General features: G+C 44.1%; 1 non-coding gene across 1 annotated transcript; it reads left to right on the top strand.

The window, feature by feature from the left end:
* The first annotated feature begins 4,476 nt into the window (after nucleotides 1–4,476).
* On the top strand, nucleotides 4,477–4,610 carry LOC114808936. Its single transcript, XR_003756694.1, has one exon. It is a non-coding gene; the product is annotated as a small nucleolar RNA SNORA7 (small nucleolar RNA).
* The last annotated feature ends 15,671 nt before the right edge of the window (nucleotides 4,611–20,281 follow it).

Genomic DNA, 20,281 nt, shown 5'->3' with positions numbered 1-20,281 from the left:
CAGCTAATGGACTCAGTCACTGGAACACACAGTACAGTTGCTTACCGACCAACATGAACAGAAGTGAAATCACCGTGCAGGTAATATTGGGCCATTCAACAAGTCTTCTCTCACATATTGATTGAGTAGTAAGTGGGACAAATAAGTGACTTACAAGTAAGGGGTAAGTAGCGGTAGGATGTGGGCCAGAGGTCGACGGCAGGATAGGCGTGAATGGGGTACGGTGAGGAGGTGAGCGGCCGAGGAGCGGAGCGTGTGGGGTAGGCAGTAGAAAGAGAGGTGAAGTGAGGTAGAAGGGGGCAAGGTGATGGAGAGCTTTGAAGCCAAGAGTGAGGAGTTTTTGTTTCGTGCAGAGGTTGCTAGAAACCACTGGGGGATTTTAAGGAGGGGAGTGTCATGCCCAGAGCGTTTCTGCAGGAAGATGATCTGGACAGCAGAATGAAGAACAGACTGGAGTGGGGGGAGACAGGAGGAAGGGAGGTCAGAGAGAAGGCTGACACAATAATCCAGCCGGGATATTATGAGAGCGTTACCAGTACGATAGCCATTTAGATGGAGAGGAAAGGACGGATCTTGGCGATATTGTAAAGGTGAGACTGGCAGGCATTGGTGACAGATTGGATGTGTGGGGTGAATGAGAGCTGAGTCAAGAAAAACACCCAGGTTGCAGACTTGTGAGACGGGAAGGATGGTCATGCTGTCCAAAGTGACAGGGAAGTCAGGAAGGTGACGGGGATTGGGAGGGAAGATAAGGAGCTCAGTTTTGAACATGTTGAGTTTTAGGTGGCGGACAGACATCCAAGTGGAGATGTCCTGGAGGCAGGAGGAGAGACGAGCCTGAAGAGAGGAGAAGAGAAGAGGGGAGGAGGTGTAGATTTGTGTGTCATCTGCGTAGAGATGATAGTTGGGAGTGAGTATAGATGGAGAACAGAAGAGGGCCAAGAACTGACCCCTGAGGAACCCTACAGTTGGGGGATGGGAGGGGGAGGAGGAGCCCACAAAGGAGACCGAGAATGAACGGCCAGAAAGATAAGAGGAGAACCAGGAGAGGACAGAGTCCATGAAGCCAAGGTGAGATAAAGTGTGGAGGAGAAGGGGATGGTCAACAGTGTTAAAGGCAGCTGAGAGGTCGAGGAGGATTAAGGTAGAGTAGGAGCCATTGGATGAAACTTTGGGGCATGGGGAGAAGGGGGTATAGGGAAGCCACAGGGAGAGGAGGTTATTATAATTATAATTAATAAGAAGCAGTGTGGCTCAGTGGAAAGAGCCCGGGCTTGGAGGTCATAGGTCATGTCTTCAAATTCTGGCTCAACCACTTGTCAGCTGTGTGATTTCGGACAAGTCACATAACTTCTCTGTGCCTCAGTTACCCCATCTGTAAAATGGGGATTAAGACTGTGAGCCCCATGTGGGACAACCTGATCACCTTGTATCCTCCCCAGCACTTAGAACACTGCTTTGCACATAGTAAGTGCTTAACAAATGCTATTTATATAATAATAATGATAATTATGGTATTTGTTGACCATATCTGTCAAGCACTGATTATAGGGTAATCAGGTTGTCGCACGTGGGGCTCACAGTCTTAATCCCCATTTTACAGATGAAGTAACTGAGGCACAGAGAAGTTAAGGGACTTGCCCAAGATCACACAGCAGACTAGTGGAGGAGCTGGGATTAGAACCCAGGACCTTCTGACTCCCAGCTCTTTCCGTTAAGGTATGCTGCTTCTCTTTATAAAGAATAAAGGCATCTGCGAAGAATTTAGCACAGTAAGACAGTGTTCTGCACCCAGTAAAAACTCAGTAAATATTATTGATTACTCATGGGCGAATAATTATTGATTCATTATTTGGAGAAAGATTACTAAAAGGAACTCTCGCCCAATTCTGCTGTATTTTACTCTCCCAGTCGCTTCATACAAGCACTCTGCAAACAGTGGGCATTCAATAAACAATACTGATTGAAGGAAGTGGAATTTGAGAAGGAATTTGAAGATGGGGAAAGCTATGGTCTTCTGGGTTGGGAGGGGGGAGTTCCAGTTCTGCAGGAGCAGCATAAGTGGAGGAGGGCCAAAGAAAGTCTCTCAATGTCTATAGGAATTCTCCGGTGGAATAGGACTTCAGTTCTCAGATGCATATCACTTCACAATGCTGAGCTGATTCTGCAAAATCATCCATTAACTTCTGCTCATCTTCCTGAGCCACAGATGGATCTTTTATAATTGAATCTCAGCCTATGAGAGGAGGTAGGTGGATGTTGGACCAAGTTTTCCGTTTCGTTTTCAGATCAAGAGAGGCTTCATGAAACCTGAAGCCCCTAGCCTGAAAAAAAAAAAAAGGCCTTTTCAGTATGCACTGTACTCAATTTGAAAATGTAACTAAACTTTTCATGACCCCATCAATCAATCGGTATTTATTAAGTCCTTATTATGTGCAGAACACTGGATTAAGCATTTGGGAAAATAAAGAACACTATTGTTGCCTTTTGGGAGCAGTAGGGTTCGTGGATATAGCACAGGCCTGGGAATCAGAAGGCCATGGGTTCTAATTCTGACTCTGCCACTTGTCTGCTGTGTGACCTTGGTTAACTCACTTCACTTCTCTGGGCCTCAGTTCCCTCATCTTTAAAATGGGGATTAAGACTGTGAGCCCCACGTGGGACAACCTGATTACCTTGTATCTACCCCACCACTTAGAACAGTGCTTGACACATAGTAAGGTATTAACAAATACCATAATTATTATTATGTCTGCTGTGTGACCTTGGGCAAGCCACTTCACTTCTCTGTACCTTAGTTACCTGATCTGTAATATGGGGATTGAGACTGTGAGCCCAACGTGGGACAGGGACGGCGTCTAACCTGATTTGCTTCCATCCACCCCAGCGCTTAGTACAGTACTTGGCGCATGGAAAGTGCTTAAAAATACCACAAATAATAATATTATTATTATTATCTCGAAAATGATGTATTTCTTGGGTGAGACTGCATCCATGAGTATGTTCCATTATAAAGTGCTCTGCCCATAATAAGCCCTCAATAACTATGGTTGATTGACTGTTATTGTTTTTGAGAGATAATTTCTTGCACACAGTATCCATGAAAATATAGAATTGACCCTTCTCTGGCTACAGTCAAATGAAAAGACTTCTTCCATGCCCTCAGAGAGCTTGCAGTCAACTGAAGTAGCTTGTAATGAAATAGAAGAGTTTTCAATTTAACATTATAGATCACTGCTATGACTTAAAAGCTATACCCATTGTCTTCCGGAATGCCTTCCTTTCCTCTTCCAGAACTATTTGAGTTGCAGTGAAAATCAAGCTTTTTTAAGAGCCGCTCTTTAAGCTTGTTAGCGCCTTCATTACTAACACCACCTCGGCTAAGTACTGCCAGAAGTAAAATCCTATCACAATTTCAATTATAAAGCTTGTTTTTCACACTGGCCAGAAACTAGACAAATATGATCTTAGCCTGAGTACATTTCTAGTTGTTCATAGGGCAATTTATTTATTTTCTTCTCTAATAAGCAAATGGCTTTTTTTAAAAAAAAATTAATTTTACAGACCACTGGCTCATAATAATAGGCATAAGAAGTTTTGTTATTTAAATAGAAGATTATGATAATTATTGCCTTCAGAGGGCAGACATTTTGTCCGTATGCTTTATAGGCTTGGAGTTTGGTTTTTTTTGCTGACATGAACCATGAGAAAAATCTCAGTATCTGCTAATTTCTCAAACTTTGGTAGTGCATTATAACAGGGTGATCATCCAATGGGATGGTGTAAAATCCCATCTGGCCAACTATCACCAGCTTTTAACTGACAACAGAGGATACAGTGGTATCTTCTATATGTTTCCTCTTTAATAAAAGGTTAGGCTCTAGTATATTTAGGGAAGGAATTTGGGAAAAATTTGCCAAAGAGGCAGGAGAATGGGCTCAATGTTGGGCAGATTTAGAGTTACAGTACCTTCTCTGTATTCACACCCAGTCAAAGGAGTTGCAACAAGAGTTGCCTGGTAGTAAACACAGGAGTTTGTGTGCAGGGAATGTGTCTGTTATATGGTTGAACTGTACTCTCCCAAATGCTTAGTCCAGTGTTCTGCACAGAGAAAGCACTCAAGAAATACTATTGACTGACTGACTGACAGGGGACTGAAGCAGGAGACCAAGGTTCTAAGTCCCAGCCCTACCACTGATCTGCTGTGTGATCTTGGGCAACTCACTTAACCTTTCTGGTTTTCAGTTTCCTTATCATATGTGAAAAACAGGATAGAACCAGTGCTTGAGAATCAGATGGACCGAGGCTCTAATCCCAGCTCTGCTACTTGTCTGTTGTGTGACCTTAGGTGAATCAGTTGACTTTTCTGTGCCTTAGTTACCTTATCTGTAAAATGGGGATTGATTGTGAGCCCCATGTGGGACACAGATTGTGTCTGATCAGATTAGCTTTTATTTACCCCAGTGCTTAGTACCTCCCCTCTCAGGGTCACACCTGGAGAGTTTCCAGTACTCTACCAGTCTTGACTATGGGAGGGTCAAGCAGAAGCATATCCATTCCATTCCTAGCTTGGGCAGTGGCTAGTGAGTGGAAGACAATCTGCTACAAGTGTAAACTCCCCTGTGCTGGGCAGCAGGACAATGAGGGAAGAGTTGAGGGTGGAGACTCAGGTTTACTGGGTGGAAGGAGGGAGTGGTAAACCACTTCCAGATTTTTACCAAGAAAACACTCTGGGTCCACTACCAGAACTATTGCAGATGGAAGTGAGGTGGTCTGGGAGGGATGGTGTCGCTATGGGTTGGAGACGACTTGATGGCAAAAGACAAGACAAGTGTTTAGTACAGTGCCTTGCACATAGTAAGTGCTTCACTGATACAATTAAAAAAAAATTCTGCCTGTGAGCCTCAAACGGGACAGAGATTGTCTGTGGTTAATGCAGTGTATGCACTTTGAAAATGCTTAACAAATTATCAGTGAGGGAAGGGAGCGCGTCAGCTAATTCTGTTTTGTTGTCTTCTCCAAAGATCTTACTCTTCTGCAAACAATAAGATCTCAGTGCATACCACTGACTGATGACATTGAAAAGGACCCAACTCTTGAAACTGTGTCTTGATGGAAATTGTGTTGTGCTGGCACTCTTAATAATAATAATAATAATAATAATAATAATAATATTTGTTAAGTAGTTACCATGGGTCCAGCACTCTTCTAGGCATTGGGGTTGATGCAATCTAATTAGTTTGGGCACCATTCCTGTCCTACATGGGGCTCACAATCTTAATCTCCATTTTGCAGATGAGGGAACTGAGGCACAGAGAACTGAAGCAACCTGCCCAAGGTCACACAGCAGGCACATGGCAGAACCAGGATTAGAACCCAGGTCCCTCTGACTCCCAGACCTGTGCTCTATCATCTAGACCCCACTGCAGAGAGGGGTGAAAATTAGCACTGAATCACCTTAGCCAATCCTTGTGGAGGACCTGCCCAACAGGAATCCTGAAAAATGGACGGCAAGCGTGGGCAGCCAAGAACACCTCAGCAGCCAGCATCTTGGCTTCCAGAGTAGTTATGGCGCTCTTCCTATGTTCACTTCAAACACAAATGAGAAGCATTTGTGGTGACTTCTTGCTGTGTCACACGCCCGCCCACCAACTCAGTCACTGCACTCCATGTCCCAGCACCAATGGGGCTGACTTGGATGGCAGAGGGTACTCACTCTTGAGTGACTCTGAACATCACTACGACCAACTCCTTTAATCAGTCAGTTAGTCAGTAGTAGGTATTGAGCCCTTACTATGTGCAGAGCACTATACCGGGCGCTCGGGAGATTAAACAGATATTAAACAGATATTAAACAGATGCATTCCCTACCCACAGTAAGCTTACAGTCTGGGGGGGACAGACATTGATATAAATAAATTAATTACAGTTATGGATGTAGGTATGTTCGCAGATAGTGCTCTGCCCTGAAGTATCAAGTCGAGGTTTGTCAGCCACTGAGCATGGGGCTGGGAGACAGTCATGGAGTCTAATCCCAGCTCTGCCACTTGTCTGCTATGTGTTCTTGGGCAAGTAACTTCTCTTCTCTGGGACTCAGTTACCTCATCTGTAAAATGGGGATACAGACTGTGAGCCCCACGTGGGACAGGAACTGTGTCCAAGCTGATCCACTTTTATTCACCCCAGCACTTAGTACAGTGCCTGGCACATAGTTAAGTGCTCACGGCTTTGACTACCATCTCTACGCAGATGACACGCAGATCTACATCTCCGCCCCATCCTCTCCCCCTCCCTTCAGGCTCGCATCTCCTCCTGCCTCCAGGATGTCTCCACCTGGATGTCGGCCCGCCACCTAAAACTCAATATGAGCAAGACTGAGCTCCTCATCTTCCCTCCCAAACCCGGTCCTCTCCCAGACTTCCCTATCACCGTGGATGGAATGACCATCCTTCCCGTCTCTCAGGTCCTCAATCTAGGTGTCATCCTTGACTCGTCTCTCTCTCGTTCACCCCACACATCCTATCCGTTACCAAGACCTGCCGGTTTCACCTTTACAATATCGCCAAGATCCGCCCTTTCCTCTCCACCCAAACGGCTACCTTACTGCTACGGGCTCTCGTTATTTCCCAGCTAGACTACTGTGTCAGCCTTCTCTCTGATCTCCCTTCCTCCTCTCTTGCCCCGCTCCAGTCTATTCTTCACTCCGCTGCCCAGCTCATCTTCCTGCAGAAACGATCTGGGCATGTCACTCCCCTTCTTAAACAACTCCAGTGGTTGCCTATCAACCTCCGCTCCAAACAAAAACTCCTCACTCTAGGCTTCAAGGCTCTCCATCACCTTGCCCCTTCCTACCTCTCCTCCCTTCTCTCTTTCTACCTCCCACCCCGCACGCTCCGCTCCTCTGCCGCCCACCTCCTCACCGTCCCTCGGTCTCACCTATCCCGCCGTTGACCCCTGGGCCACGTCCTCCCGCGGTCCTGGAACGCCCTCCCTCCTCACCTCCGCCAAACTGATTCTCTTCCCCTCTTCAAAACCCTACTTAAAATTCAACTCCTCCAAGAGGCCTTCCCAGATTGGGCTCCTCTTCTCCTTCTACTCCCTCTACCACCCCCCTTCACCTCTCTACAGCTTAACCCTCTTTTCCCCCCATTTCCCTCTGCTCCTCCCCCTCTCCCTTCCCATCGCCTCAGCACTGTACTCGTCTGCTCAACTGTATATATTTTCATTACCCTATTTATTTTGTTAATGAAATGTACATCGCCTTGATTCTATTTAGTTGCTATTGTTTTTACGAGATGTTCCTCCCCTTGACTCTATTTATTGCCATTGTTCTTGTCTGTCTGTCTCCACCGATTAGACTGTAAGCCCATCAAACGGCAGGGACTGTCTCTATCTGTTGCCGACTTGTTCATTCCAAGTGCTTAGTACAGTGCTCTGCACATAGTAAGTGCTCAATAAATACTATTGAATGAATGAATGAATGAATGAATGAGCAAATACCATCATCATTATTATTATTGTTGTGAGACACACATTTATCTTGATGATGTTGTCTTGTTTTGCTTTGTCCTGTTTGACTTTGCTGTCTCCCCCGTTTAGACTTGTGAGCCTATCATTGAGCAGGGATTGTCTCTATCAGTTGCCAAATTATACATTCCAAGCGCTTAGTACATTGCTCTGCACATAGTAAGCACTCAATAAATACTATTGAATGAATGAATGAATCATCCCCATTTTAGAGTTGAAGTAGTTGAGGCACAAAGAGGTGAAACGACCAGACTGAAGCCATCCCCCAAGCTAATGACAGAGTGGGGACTGGGACCCAAATCTTCTGTGTCAAAACCTTGTAGTCCCATAAAACAGTTTGCAGACTGCCTACTGACGTCTTCTTCTCTACCTGTGTCGGTTCCAGTGAAATCTGGGAAGTTCAATTCATCCCTTTTTTCATCCGTCAATTCATCCCTCACATATGTCCACCTGGGCGCCTAGGCATTACAAGCAGAGGTTCCTACATAGATAGAATTTCAGGGTTGACTTTATTTCAAGCCCAATCTAATTGCAACTCCCAACGAAATCAAATCACAAGTCTCAACCTGCACCTGGCTAGCCTTTGAACAAAAAATCAATCCAAAAGTAATACTCGGGTCCTTCCGGGGCACACACTGATGGCTTCCCAACCTCGTTTCCTGCAGCTGGATTTTTGATGGACGGAAACAATGATTTGGCTCAGAATCTGTGGTTGGAGGGTCTGCCGCTCACCGCTTCCATCTGGGGAATGAGGAGAGTTAAGCTTTTCAGGTGGATTGTAAGGATGCGCTGGCCAGGTGAACTTTGTTGGATGGATATGCAACTCCAGTCAACAACCTGATGAGTTTGTGCATTAAGGGAGTCATGATTCTGGCAGGTAGCCAACATTAATAGCTCACAATCTGTTTTCTTCTTTTCACAGGCATTCTGCATTTCCTAGTAAACCTGCCTGAACTGAACAGCCTATTATCTTTAACCCAGTCAGACCCTGATTTTTGATCCTGCTTATGCAACTCACTCAATTACTATTTGTAAATATTTTCCCCTTTTTCTGTCCCACTGGAGTGTAAACTTTTTATGGGCAGAGGCCATGCCCCATTTTCTGTGTTTCCCAAAGCTCCAAGTACAGTATACCGCAGCAAGTGGGCACTCAATAAGTATTACTAATAATTGTGGTATTTATTAAGTACTTACTACATGCCAGGCACTGTACTGAGCACTGGGGTGGATATGACAAAATTGGGTTGGACATAGTCCCTGCCCCACGTGGTGATCAATCCCCATTTTACAGATGAGGGGACTGATGCACAGAGAAGTGAAGTGACTTGGCCAAAGTCACATAGCAGTTAAGTGGCAGAGGTGGGATTAGAACTCATGACCTTCTGACTCCCAGGCACATACTCTAGCCACTACACCATGATTCTTCTTCCTCCTCCTCCTCCTCCTCCTCCTTTTCCTTCCCTTCTTCTCCTCCTGCCCCTCCTCCTCTTCCCCTTTTCAACTTTCAGAATGTCAAGAAGGCTCTGTGACTACTGAATTCTGAGCTGCAAAGAGCCTAAATCTTTGCTAGGAAGAATGCTACATTGGCAGCCTGGTTTAGTGGAAAGAGCACAGGCCAGGGAGTCAGAGGAGGCACTTCGAATATCCGCTCTGACACCTGTCTGCTGTGTGACCTTGGGCAAGCCACTTAGCTTCTTTGTGCCTCTATTGCCTCATCTGAAAAATGGGGATTAAGACTATGAGCCCCTAGTGGGACAACCTGTTTACCTTGTACCTATCCCAGCGCTTAGAACAGTGCTTGCCACACCTAGTAAGTGCTTAACAAATACCATAATTTTTATTATTATTGTTCTTGTGTTCTATGTTATTTTTGTGGTTTTATCATTTCATCCTTCTTTATGTATCTGTCACATGTCCTTCTCTCTATCATTCTCAGATTTTGAGTCCTTTTAAGTCCAGAGACCACGTCTAAGACTCTCTGCAAAAAAATTGTGCATTCACTCATTTTATTAGTCATCTTTGAATAATGATGAAACTTAAATAGATCTTCATTTGGATTTAGATCAAATCAGAGGATTGAGCCATGTTGAATTTAGGACTAAAGCAGTTAAAGTCAGAATGAGATATAGTTACTTTTCTTCTGGACAGGTCATGATCATTATGGAACCTATTAAGTGCTTAGTATATGCTAAGCACTGGGGTATAAGGTTATGAGATCAGATATAGTTCCTATTCCCATGGGTCCCTCAATCTTATCCCCATTTTATAGATGAGGGAACTGAGTCCTAGAGAGATTGAGGGACATGTATAAGGTCACAGTAGGACAATGGTGGACATAGGACTCAAATCGGGTTGCCTGACTCTTTCCAATGGGCCATTTGGGAAACACTGTGGACTCCTTTTGAGAAGCAGCATGGCTCAGTGGCAAGATCCCGGGCTTGGGAGTCAGAGGTCATGGGTTCAAATCCCAGCTCTGCCACTTGTCATCTGTGACTGTGGGCAAATCACTTCACTTCTCTGGGCCTCAGTTACCTCATCTGTAAAATAGGGATTAACTGTGAGCCTCACACGGGACAACCTCATTACCCTCTATCTACCCCAGCATTTAGAACAGTGCTCTGCACTAAGCGCTTAACAAGTACCAGCATCATTATTATTATCATCATTATTATTATTACTTGCTTGCCTCTGACAAGGGTCAGGGACCACTGACTGTGGAGAAACAACTGGCCAAGAGATCCCAGAAGCGGGGTCCAAGGGGTATGAGCACCAAATCAGGAAGTAGCTACGCTCCTAAACCACTCAAGAGCCTGGGAGTCAAAGGACCTGGGTTCTAATCCCAGCTCTGCTACTCGCCTGTTGCATCACTTCGGGCAAGTCACTTCAGTTCTCTGGGCCTCAGCTGCCTCACCTGTAAAATGGGGCAGCGATGCTCCTTTTCCCTCCCCGACTGTGAGCCCCATGTGGAAGTGGGACTGTCCAACATCATCATTTTGTGTCTATCTCAGATTATAGTACAGTCCTTGGTGCACAGTCAGTGCTTCAGAAGTAGCTCTATTATTATTCATTCCTTCCTTCAGTGGAATTTACTGAGCGATTACTGTGTGCAGATCCATGTATTAAGTGCTTGAGCCTATCCCTTTTGAGCAATAGGAAGAGGATCTGTGGGTTGCAGGGGGATTGTTCTCTGCCCAAGGCCTCTTGATAATGAGCTTTAGTCATTTTCTGGGCAATTAGAATGTACGTTCCTCGAAGGCAGTGACCCTTTCCCTTCATTACTCTGTACTTATTAAAGGCAAGTGCAGTATACCACCTCAAATGGACACTCAATAGCTGCTGCTATTTCTTCTATTATTGGAGAAGCAGCATGGCCTAGTGGCAAGAGCATGAGTTTGGGACTCAGAGGACAAGAGTTCTAATCCTGGCTCTGCCACTTGTCTGCTGTGTGACCTTGGGCAAGTTACTTCACTTCTCTGGGCCACAGTTTCCTTATCTGTAAAATGGGGATTAAGACTGTGCGCCCCATGTGGTATAACCTGATTACCTTGTATCTACCCCACGGCTTAGAACAGTGCTTGGCATGTAGTGAGTGCTTACCAAATATCATAATTATTATTATTATAATGGGGTTGAAGACTGTAAGCCCTACGTGGGACAACCTGATGACCTTGTATCTACCCCACGGCTTAGAACAGGGCTTGGCACATAGTAAATGCTTAAATACCAACATTATTATTATTATTATTATTACTAGTATTGCTTAGTGGATAGAGCATGGGCCTGGGACTCAGAAGGACCTGGGTTCTAAACCTGACTCCACCATGTGTCAGCTGTGTGACCTTTGGTAAGTCACTTCACTTCTCTGTGCCTCAATTACCTCATCTGTAAAGTGGTGATTAAAATTGTGAGCCCTGTAGGTCAGGGGCAATGTCCAACCTGATTTGCTTGTATCTACCCCAGTGCCCAGAACAGTGCTTAATGCATAGTAAGCACTTAACAAATACCATCATTATTACTCCTCCTCCTCTACCCCCCTGCCCTTCTTCCTCTCCTACTAGAAGCTCCTGTAGTGTCAAAATATCAGGAGGAATATGGTACTGTAAATGGGCTCTCTCTTCCATAGCAACTGCAATGCGTCACAGATAGAAAGATGGAGAAAACAGAAAATAAAATGAAGAAAAATTAAGATGAGAAGAATAAGCATTGGATTTTCTTTGTTATTATCTTGGAGCTAGAACCTTTGGTTGCCAAAATGAAATACTTTCATTTTTAAAAAGGAAAGACAGTGTCTTTGAAGATGAAAAAAAAATCATCCATAATGATTATTTGTGTCAGGCCAACGGAGACAACCTTGATTCACGCTAGTCTTTATAATATGCTTGTGTTTTTCCTCCATGCTTTTATGAATTTCTTTTAATTAACACAGTTATCCTCCTGAGGTCTATTTTAATAATATCTTTCAGCACTTCAATTTAAGTTAAAAGAAGAAATTTCAAATGAAAAATATGCATTTGGTCCATCCAGTCCTTATGCTTTATTAGAATATTTCTAGCCCAATCATCCATGGGTGTCATAGCTGAGGGCATCAGCTAAGTTTGCTGTGGCGGGGGATGCTATGGGAGATGGAGGTTAAAGGAGGACTGATGGTGGGGAAAAGGCTCGTAATTTCCCAAGGAAACTACAGGATTTTCAATTGATAATAATGATAACTGTGACATTTGTTAAGCACTTTCTATGTGCCAGGCACCATACTAAGCACTAGGGTTAGTACAAGCAAATCGAGTTGGGCACAGTCCCTGTTCTACTTGGGATTCAGTTGTAATCCTCATTTTACAGATGAGGTAACTGAGGCACAGAGAAATGAAGTGACTTGCCCAAGATTACACAGCAGACAAATAGCAGAATAAGGATTAGAACTCTTGTCTTCTGACTACCAGGCCAGTGCTCTTTCTACTTGACACACTCCTGTTTTCCTGCTCGCTGTTTTTCAGCTCTCACAATTTACTTCCAAATCCCATTGTTTCTTTCACGTACAATGCACCGCCAAATCCCCTCAGTTATTCACGGGTGCGGGAGTCAGAGGTCGTGGGTTCTGATCCCGCCTCCGCCACTGGTCAGCGGTGTGACTTTGGGCAAGTCACTTAACTTCTCTGTGCCTCAATTGCCTCAACTGTAAAATGGAGACTAGGACTGGAAGCCTCATGTGGGACAATCTGATTACCTTATATCTACCCCAGCTCTTAGAACAGTGCTTGGCACAGATTAAGCGCTTAACAAATACCATCATTATTATTCTACACTTCATTTCTTGATTCCTCCCCTTTCTCACCCCCAAGCTGCTAACACACAGACACAAGCTCTGGTCATAAAGTGACTAGATAATTTTATTTGAATCCTCACAGGTCTTCCAGTCTTCAGCTTCTCCCTCCAACCTATACTACATGTCTCTGCAAGGATCATTTTCTTGAAGTGTCTCTCAGAAGTGTCTCTCTTCTCTTCAAAATCAGCCCCAGTTTCCTGTCTCTCTCTGTATCAAAGAAAACTCCCCACAATCTGCTTCAAGGCTATCCACCATCTGGCTTCACCTTACCTTCCTATTATTTTATTTTTCTTAATGACATTTGTGAAGAATTTACTATGTGCCAAGCATTCTACTAAGCACTAGGGTAGATACAAGGTAATCAAGTCCCTCATGGGGCTCAGAGTCTAAGGAGGAGGGAGAATAGATATTGAATTCCCATTTTTCAGAGGAGGTAACTGAGGCACAGAGGAACTAATTGACTAGCCTGAGGTCACACACAGAAAAGTGATGGAGTTGGGATTAGAACCCAAGTCCTCTGACTCCCAGCCCGTACATTTTCCACAAGAGCCTGTTGTTTCTCACAGTTTAAGAACTGATTACTAGAATTTGTTCTTTGTGGGAGTGCTCAGATCAGGGAGAAAACATTTTCTGTTTTGTAACTATTGGTTGGCCCAAGTTGTGTAGCAGCACGGTATTTAGAATTAGTCAGAGGTTTTGTGCATGTAGGCAATTAAAAAAGAGAAAGAGCACCTTTATCTTTTTCTGTATCCTTGTAGAAAACATCATCATCAAATGCCAACGAGTCATTTCAGATTCATAGAGACTTTATGGATTTATCCATAGAGATTTCTTGGTAAAAAATACGGAAGTGGATTATCAATGCCTTCTTTCACATGGTAAAAAGTCTCTGTTGTTGTCTTTGATAATCATGGACCACAAGAGGCCTAATTTCTGATTGAATTTTCTATCTTGGATTACTTTGCCAGGTTGAAAAATCATCTTCTACTTGTAAGTGTGCACTTAAACACTGCATCATGGACACAAAATGCATCTGGCATTTTTGTTAGTGAGACCTCACTTGCATCTAGTCAAGATCTGGGCTCTGGCAGCTTGGGAGACAGTGAGTTGAGTGTTCAGAATGGTTAACTAGAAGATTGGAAGGGAAGAAAGGCTGAACCCTAAACCTCCAACTGAGTTTTCAGACATAACAAATCCAACTTACACAGTCACTAAATTATTCTGATTCTACTTGGATTGTGGTATTTGTTAAGCACTTACTATGTGACAAACACTGTTCTAATCAATGGGGTAGATGCAAGGTAATCAGGTTAGACACAGTCCCTGTCCCACATGTGACTCAAAATCAATTTTAATAATAATAACTGTGGTATTTCTGAAGAGCTTAGCGTGGGCCAGGCACCGTCCTAACTGCTGGGATGGATACAAGCAAATTGGGTTGGACACAGTTCCTGCCCCACATGGGGCTCACAGTTTCAATCCCCATTTTACAGATGTGGTAACTGAGGCACTGAGAAGTGAAGTGACTTGCCCAAGGTCACACAGCAGACAAGTGGTAGAGCTGTCAACCTTCTTACTCCCAGGGCTGGGCTACAGCTGCTACTAAATGCTATTACTAATATTACGATTGCCAGTAAAACTACTATTACTAGTAATTCTTCTTCATCATCTTCTTATTCTTATTTTTCTTCTTCTTCTAATATTGCTATCACCAATGTCTCAAAACCCCCTGTTCCTGCTTGCACCTCTGGTTCCATTTCCATTTCAAAGAAGGCAACACGGTTTAGTGGATAGAGCATGGGGTGGGAGTCAGAAGGACCTGGGTTCTATTCCCAGTTCTGCCACTTGGCTGCTGTGTGACCTTAGGCAAGTCGCTTCACTTCTCTGGGCCTCAGGTACCTCATGTGTTAAATGGGAATTAAGATTGTGAGCCCCATGTGGGACTTGCGCTGTGTCCAACCTGATTACCTTCTATAATAATAATAATAATAATAATGATGGTATTTGTTAAGAGTTTACTATGTGCCAAGTACTGTTCTAAGCGTTGGGATAGATATTAGGTAATCAGGTTGTCCCACATGGGGCTCGCAGTCTTAATCCCCATTTAACAGATGAGGTAACTGAGGCACAGAGAAGTTAAGTGGCTTGCCCAAGGTCACATAGCAGTCAAGTGGCCGAGCCGGGATTAGAAGGCCTTCCCAGACTGAGCCCATCCCTTCCCCTCTCCTCCCCCTCCCCTCCCATCCCTTCCTCTCCCCTCAGCACTGTGCTCATTTGTATATATTATTTTTTTACCCTATTAATTTTGTTAATGAGGTGTATATCTCCTTGATTCTATTTATCTCGATGGTGTCTTGTTTTGTTTTGCTTTGTCGTCTGTCTCCCCCGTTTAGACTATGAACCCGTCATTGGGCCGGGATTGTCTCTATCTGTTGCCGAATTGTACATTCCAAACGCTTAGTACAGTGCTCTGCACATAGTAAGCACTCAATAAAAAATATTGAATAAATGAATGAACCCACATCCTCTGACTCCCAAGCCTGTGCTCTTTTCACTGAGCCACGCCACTTCTCTAATTACTATCTACTCTATTCTAACAGAACAGTGCCTGACACAGAGTAAATGTTTAACAAATATCTTAAAAAAAAAGATCCTCCTTGAAGCGTGTACTCAGCCCCTCCTTGGGATGTGAGGATCCTGGTTCATGTCCATTCCCCAGTTGAGGCACCAAGCCTACTCTCAACAACTGCTTGCAGTCCAAAGACCACAAACTCTCCCCTAAAGTCCTGGCAAGGACTTCCCTCCGAGCTCGAGGGAACGAAGGGTGCAATCTCATCTTGTCTTCTTTTCTGATTCTGCTCCAAAGCCATGAGTGGGGCAGACTAACTCTGCTGCCCTTCTAGTGAATCAGTTAACCAATCGTATTTATTGAGCCCTATGTATAGAGCACTGTACTAAGCACTTGGGAGAGTACAATTTGACAGAATGAGTGGACACGTTCCCTGCCCATAATGACCTTATAGTCTAAAGAGGGAGACAGACATCAGTAAGAATAAATATGGTATTTATAACATACAATTTAAAGATACATATGTAAGTGATGTGGAGTTGGGGGTGGGGAGATTATAAAGTGTCCCAAAATCTCAGATTGGGATGCATAGACACCGCAGAAGGGATTAGCTTCAAAACTCTCCATTACCTTGCCCCCTCCTACCTCACCTGCCTTCTCGCCTTCTACAGCTCAGCCCGCACACTCGGCTCTTCTTTGGCTGCTCACCTCCTCATTATGCCTCATTCTTGCCTGTCCTATCATCGGCCCCTGGCCCACATCCTACCTCTGACCTGGAATGCCCAACCTCCTCACATCCACCAAACTAGCACACTTCCCCCCATCAAAGCCTTACTGAAAGCTCACCTCCTCCAGGAGGCCTTCCCGGACTAAGGCCCCCTTTTCCTCTGCTCCCCCGCCCCTCCCCATTGCCCCCATTCTCTCCCTCTGCTTTACAGCACTTGTGTGTGTAAAAGTACACATTTATTATTCAATTTATTTTACTAATGATGTGTATATTGCTATAATTCTATTTATTTACATTGATGCTGTTGATGCCTGTTTACTTGTTTTGATGTCTGTCTCCCCCCTTCTAGACTATGAGCCTTCTGTGGGCAGGGATTGTCTCTATTTGTTTCTGAATTGTACTTTCCAAAAGCTCAGTACAGTGCTCTACCTACAGTAAGCACTCAATAAATATGATTGATTGAATGAATGAATGAAAGAATGTATGATTGAGAGTTTGCTGAGAAAAAGAGGGCTTAATTGGGGAAGGCCTCTTGCATGAGATTTTATCTGAGTACCGCTTTGAGAGTGGAGGGAGTGGTGGTCTAATGTATGTAGAGGGGGAGGGAGTGCCAGTAGTAATTTAGTGGATTTGGCCCCTATTTACTGAACTCCTCACCTAGCGCTCATGGCAGGGAGCATCTATTCTCCCCATTTCATGACCAGTGTTTTTCGGTTGTGGAGTAGGAAAATAATAATAATAATAATGGTGGTATTTGTTAAGCGCTTACTATGTGCAAAGCACTGTTCTAAGCGCTGGGGGGATACAGGGTGATCATGTTGTCCCATGTGGGGCTCACAGTCTTAATCCCCATTTTACAGATGAGGGAACTGAGGCACAGAGAAGTTAAGTGACTTGCCCAAAGTCACACAGCTGGCAAGCGGAGGGGCCAGAATTCAAACCCATGACCTCTGACTCCAAAGCCCGGGCTCTTTCCACTTAGCCATGCTGCTTCTCTAATAATCAGTAATGGTATGCATAGCAACCATACTGAGGGCAGCTCATTGTACCAAGTACTTGGAAAAGATCAATGCTGCTTGGGGAAGCAGCATAGAGTAGTTCATAGAGCATGGGCCTGGGAGATGGAAGGTGATGGGTTCAAATCCCGGCTCTGCCACTTGTCTGCTGTGTGACCTTAGGCAAGTCACTTCACTTCTCTGGGCCTCAGTTACCTCTCCTGTAAAATGGGGAATAAAACTGTGAGCCCTTCGTGGGACAGGGACTGTGTCCAAACCGATTTGCTCGTACCGACCCCAGCGCTTAGTATAGTGCCTGGCACATAATAAGTGCTTAACAAATACAGTAATCATTATTATTATTATTATTATTGTCAATAGAAGCAACAGAAACAACATCACCTAATGAAATAGGCAAGGTCCCGTTAGTCACAAGAAGCAGGGTTTTAATCCCGGCTCTACCACTTGTCTTCTGTATGACCCTGGTCAAGTCACTCCACCTTCTCTGTGAAGTGGTGGGACAGGGATTGGGTCCAGCCCAATTTGCTTGTATTCACCCCTGCACTCAGTATGGTGAGTGGCCCGTGGGAAGTACTTAGCAAATACAATCATTTATTGCTGCCATTATTATCATGTCTAGGCCAGGGGACCCCGAATAAGCAAGATGGGTAAGGCAAGATTGGGAAACAGTGAGGTGCCACAGAACCACCTAGTACTACTAAAATTTGTTGTGGAAAGCTTCAGGAAAAGAGCATAGTTCACCAGTATGTGAGGAGAACCACATCACCCATTCAATCTTGGAGCTATGAGGCCACGACTTGGATCCACATGGTGACATAGTGAAGACTGCTTCTGGGTAGCTCTCCAAGAGTGGTCTAATGGATAGAGCCCAGAAATAAGAATCAGAAGCCCTGGGTTCTCATCCCAGCTCTGCCCTTGTCTGCTGTGTGACCTTAGGCAAGTCATTTCACTTCTCTCTGTCTCGGTTTCCTTCCTTCATTGGTTCATTCCATCTCCATCGCATTTACTGAGCACTTCCTGTGTGCAAAGCTCTATATTAAGCACTTGAGAGAGTACCCTATAACAAAGAATAGACACACTGTCTGCCCACAACAAGCTTACAGTGTAGAGGGGTGAGACAAACATTAATATAAATAAATAAATTGCAGATATATACATAAGTGCTATATACATACTTGGGCATAAATGCTCTGTAAAACAGGGGATTAAATATTTGTCACTCTCCCTTTTATACTCTGATCCCCATATGGACCAGAGACAATGCCCTATTTGATTGTAGCTTTAATCACTTAACAAATACTACAATTTTAATTATTTTCGAAAGAAGCCACTTGCAGGGATATTGAAGCAGCATGGTTCAGTGGAAAGAGCACGGGCTTGGGAGCCAGAGGTCATGGGTTCAAATTGCAGCTCTGCCACTTGTCAGCTGTGTGACTGTGGGCAAGTCACTTAACTTCTCAGTGCCTCAGTTCCCTCATCTGTAAAATGGGTATTAAGACTATGAGCCTCATGTGGGACAACCTGATTACCCTGTATCTACCCCAGCGCTTAGAACATTGCTCTGCACATAATAAGCGCTTAACAAATATCAATGTCATTGTTATTATGGGAAGCAGTGTGGCTCAGTGGAAAGAGCCCGGGCTTGGGAATCAGAGGTCATGGGTTTGAATCCCAGATCTGCCACCTGTCAGCTGTGTGACTGGGCAAGTCACTTAACTTCTCTGTGCCTCAGTTACCTCATCTGTAAAATGAGAATTATGACTGTGAGCCCCACGTGGAACAACATGGTGCTTAGAACAGTGCTCTGCACATAGTAAGCACTTAACAAATACCAACTATTATTATTATTATTGGACCAACATTCCTAGAGTAGGTGCCTGGGGGTTTCCCTCACAGATTGGTCCTTGGAAAACCTAGTTGTTGCCTCAGTGGTCTGACAGTAGTTCCACAATCAATTAATCAAGAGTATTTATTGCCAAGTACTGTACTCAGGACTTGGATAAATCCCAACATGAGCTGCTGACTTCCAGTTTTTTGCCTTCTGGCTTAGCATTTGGGAAATAAGTACTTAGTTCCTTCTGGGAACCAGATTCTCTCTGTAGAGATATTTCCCTGATTCCCCTCTAACATCTTATTTGCACTTAAATACCTACCTCTCTGCAGTCAAAACTCCCTTGTAGATTTATCTGCTCCTCTGCAGATAGCTGGTTGTGTCAGGGTTCATATTTTATCTGGAAAGGTGCTAGAGATGTTACCGATGCTCTTTAACTTGATATGTTTTTGTAATTGGCTGTGTACCCCTTAAGCACATTGATACTCGACCTAGGCCCATGGCACTTATATACATCTTCTTATACCCTACTATTTCCCGTATCTGTAATTTATTTTACTGTCTGTCTCTCCCTATAGACTGTAAGTTCCTTGTGGGCAGGGTTTACACCTACCAAATCTATTATAATTCATTTTCCCAAGTGCTTAGCACAGTGCTCTGCATGCAGTTAATGCTCAATAAATACACATTACCTGCCCTCAACAAACTTCAGCCCAGAGGGAGAGAAAGACATTAATATAAATGCTATTAAAGATGCTCATTCCAGTTTGTTCAGCCTCCGCTTCATTCCATTCATTCATTCATTCATTCAATCGTATTTATTGAGCACTTACTCTGTGCAGAGCACTGTATTAAGTGCTTAGCACTGTACTAAGCGCTTAATTGTCCTGTTGATCTTTCTGACCTCCAAACCCTTCCTGCTTGTGCTGAACCCCCTGGGTGTATGCCATTCGTTCATTCAATCATATTTATTGAGTGTTTACTCTATGCAAAACACTGTACTAAGCGCTTGACAGTCAAGAGCATTCAACAGTCATATGGCTCAGGAATCAGTAAATCAGTAAAATACTGTCTCCAGTTTATGAACATGGAGAACACATGTTGAAAGGAGATTGTCACTGTTCAAATCTCAGGGCTTGTAGGAGGAGGAAAGCAAGGAAATCTTATGGGAAGTGGGTGGAAAGAGCTTAAGTCAAAGATCTGTTTAATTCAAGAGAAATGTTTACTTATTCAAAACACTCATTCCTGGCTAAGTGTAATAAGCAGGGACAACTCCCCCAAAAGTAACAAG

The sequence above is a fragment of the Ornithorhynchus anatinus genome, unplaced genomic scaffold (assembly GCF_004115215.2).
Source record: "Ornithorhynchus anatinus isolate Pmale09 unplaced genomic scaffold, mOrnAna1.pri.v4 scaffold_608_arrow_ctg1, whole genome shotgun sequence".
NCBI classification, from domain to species: domain Eukaryota; kingdom Metazoa; phylum Chordata; class Mammalia; order Monotremata; family Ornithorhynchidae; genus Ornithorhynchus; species Ornithorhynchus anatinus.
The sequence above is the reverse complement of the archived record's forward strand: the minus strand, read 5'-3'. Positions and strand labels throughout refer to the sequence as shown.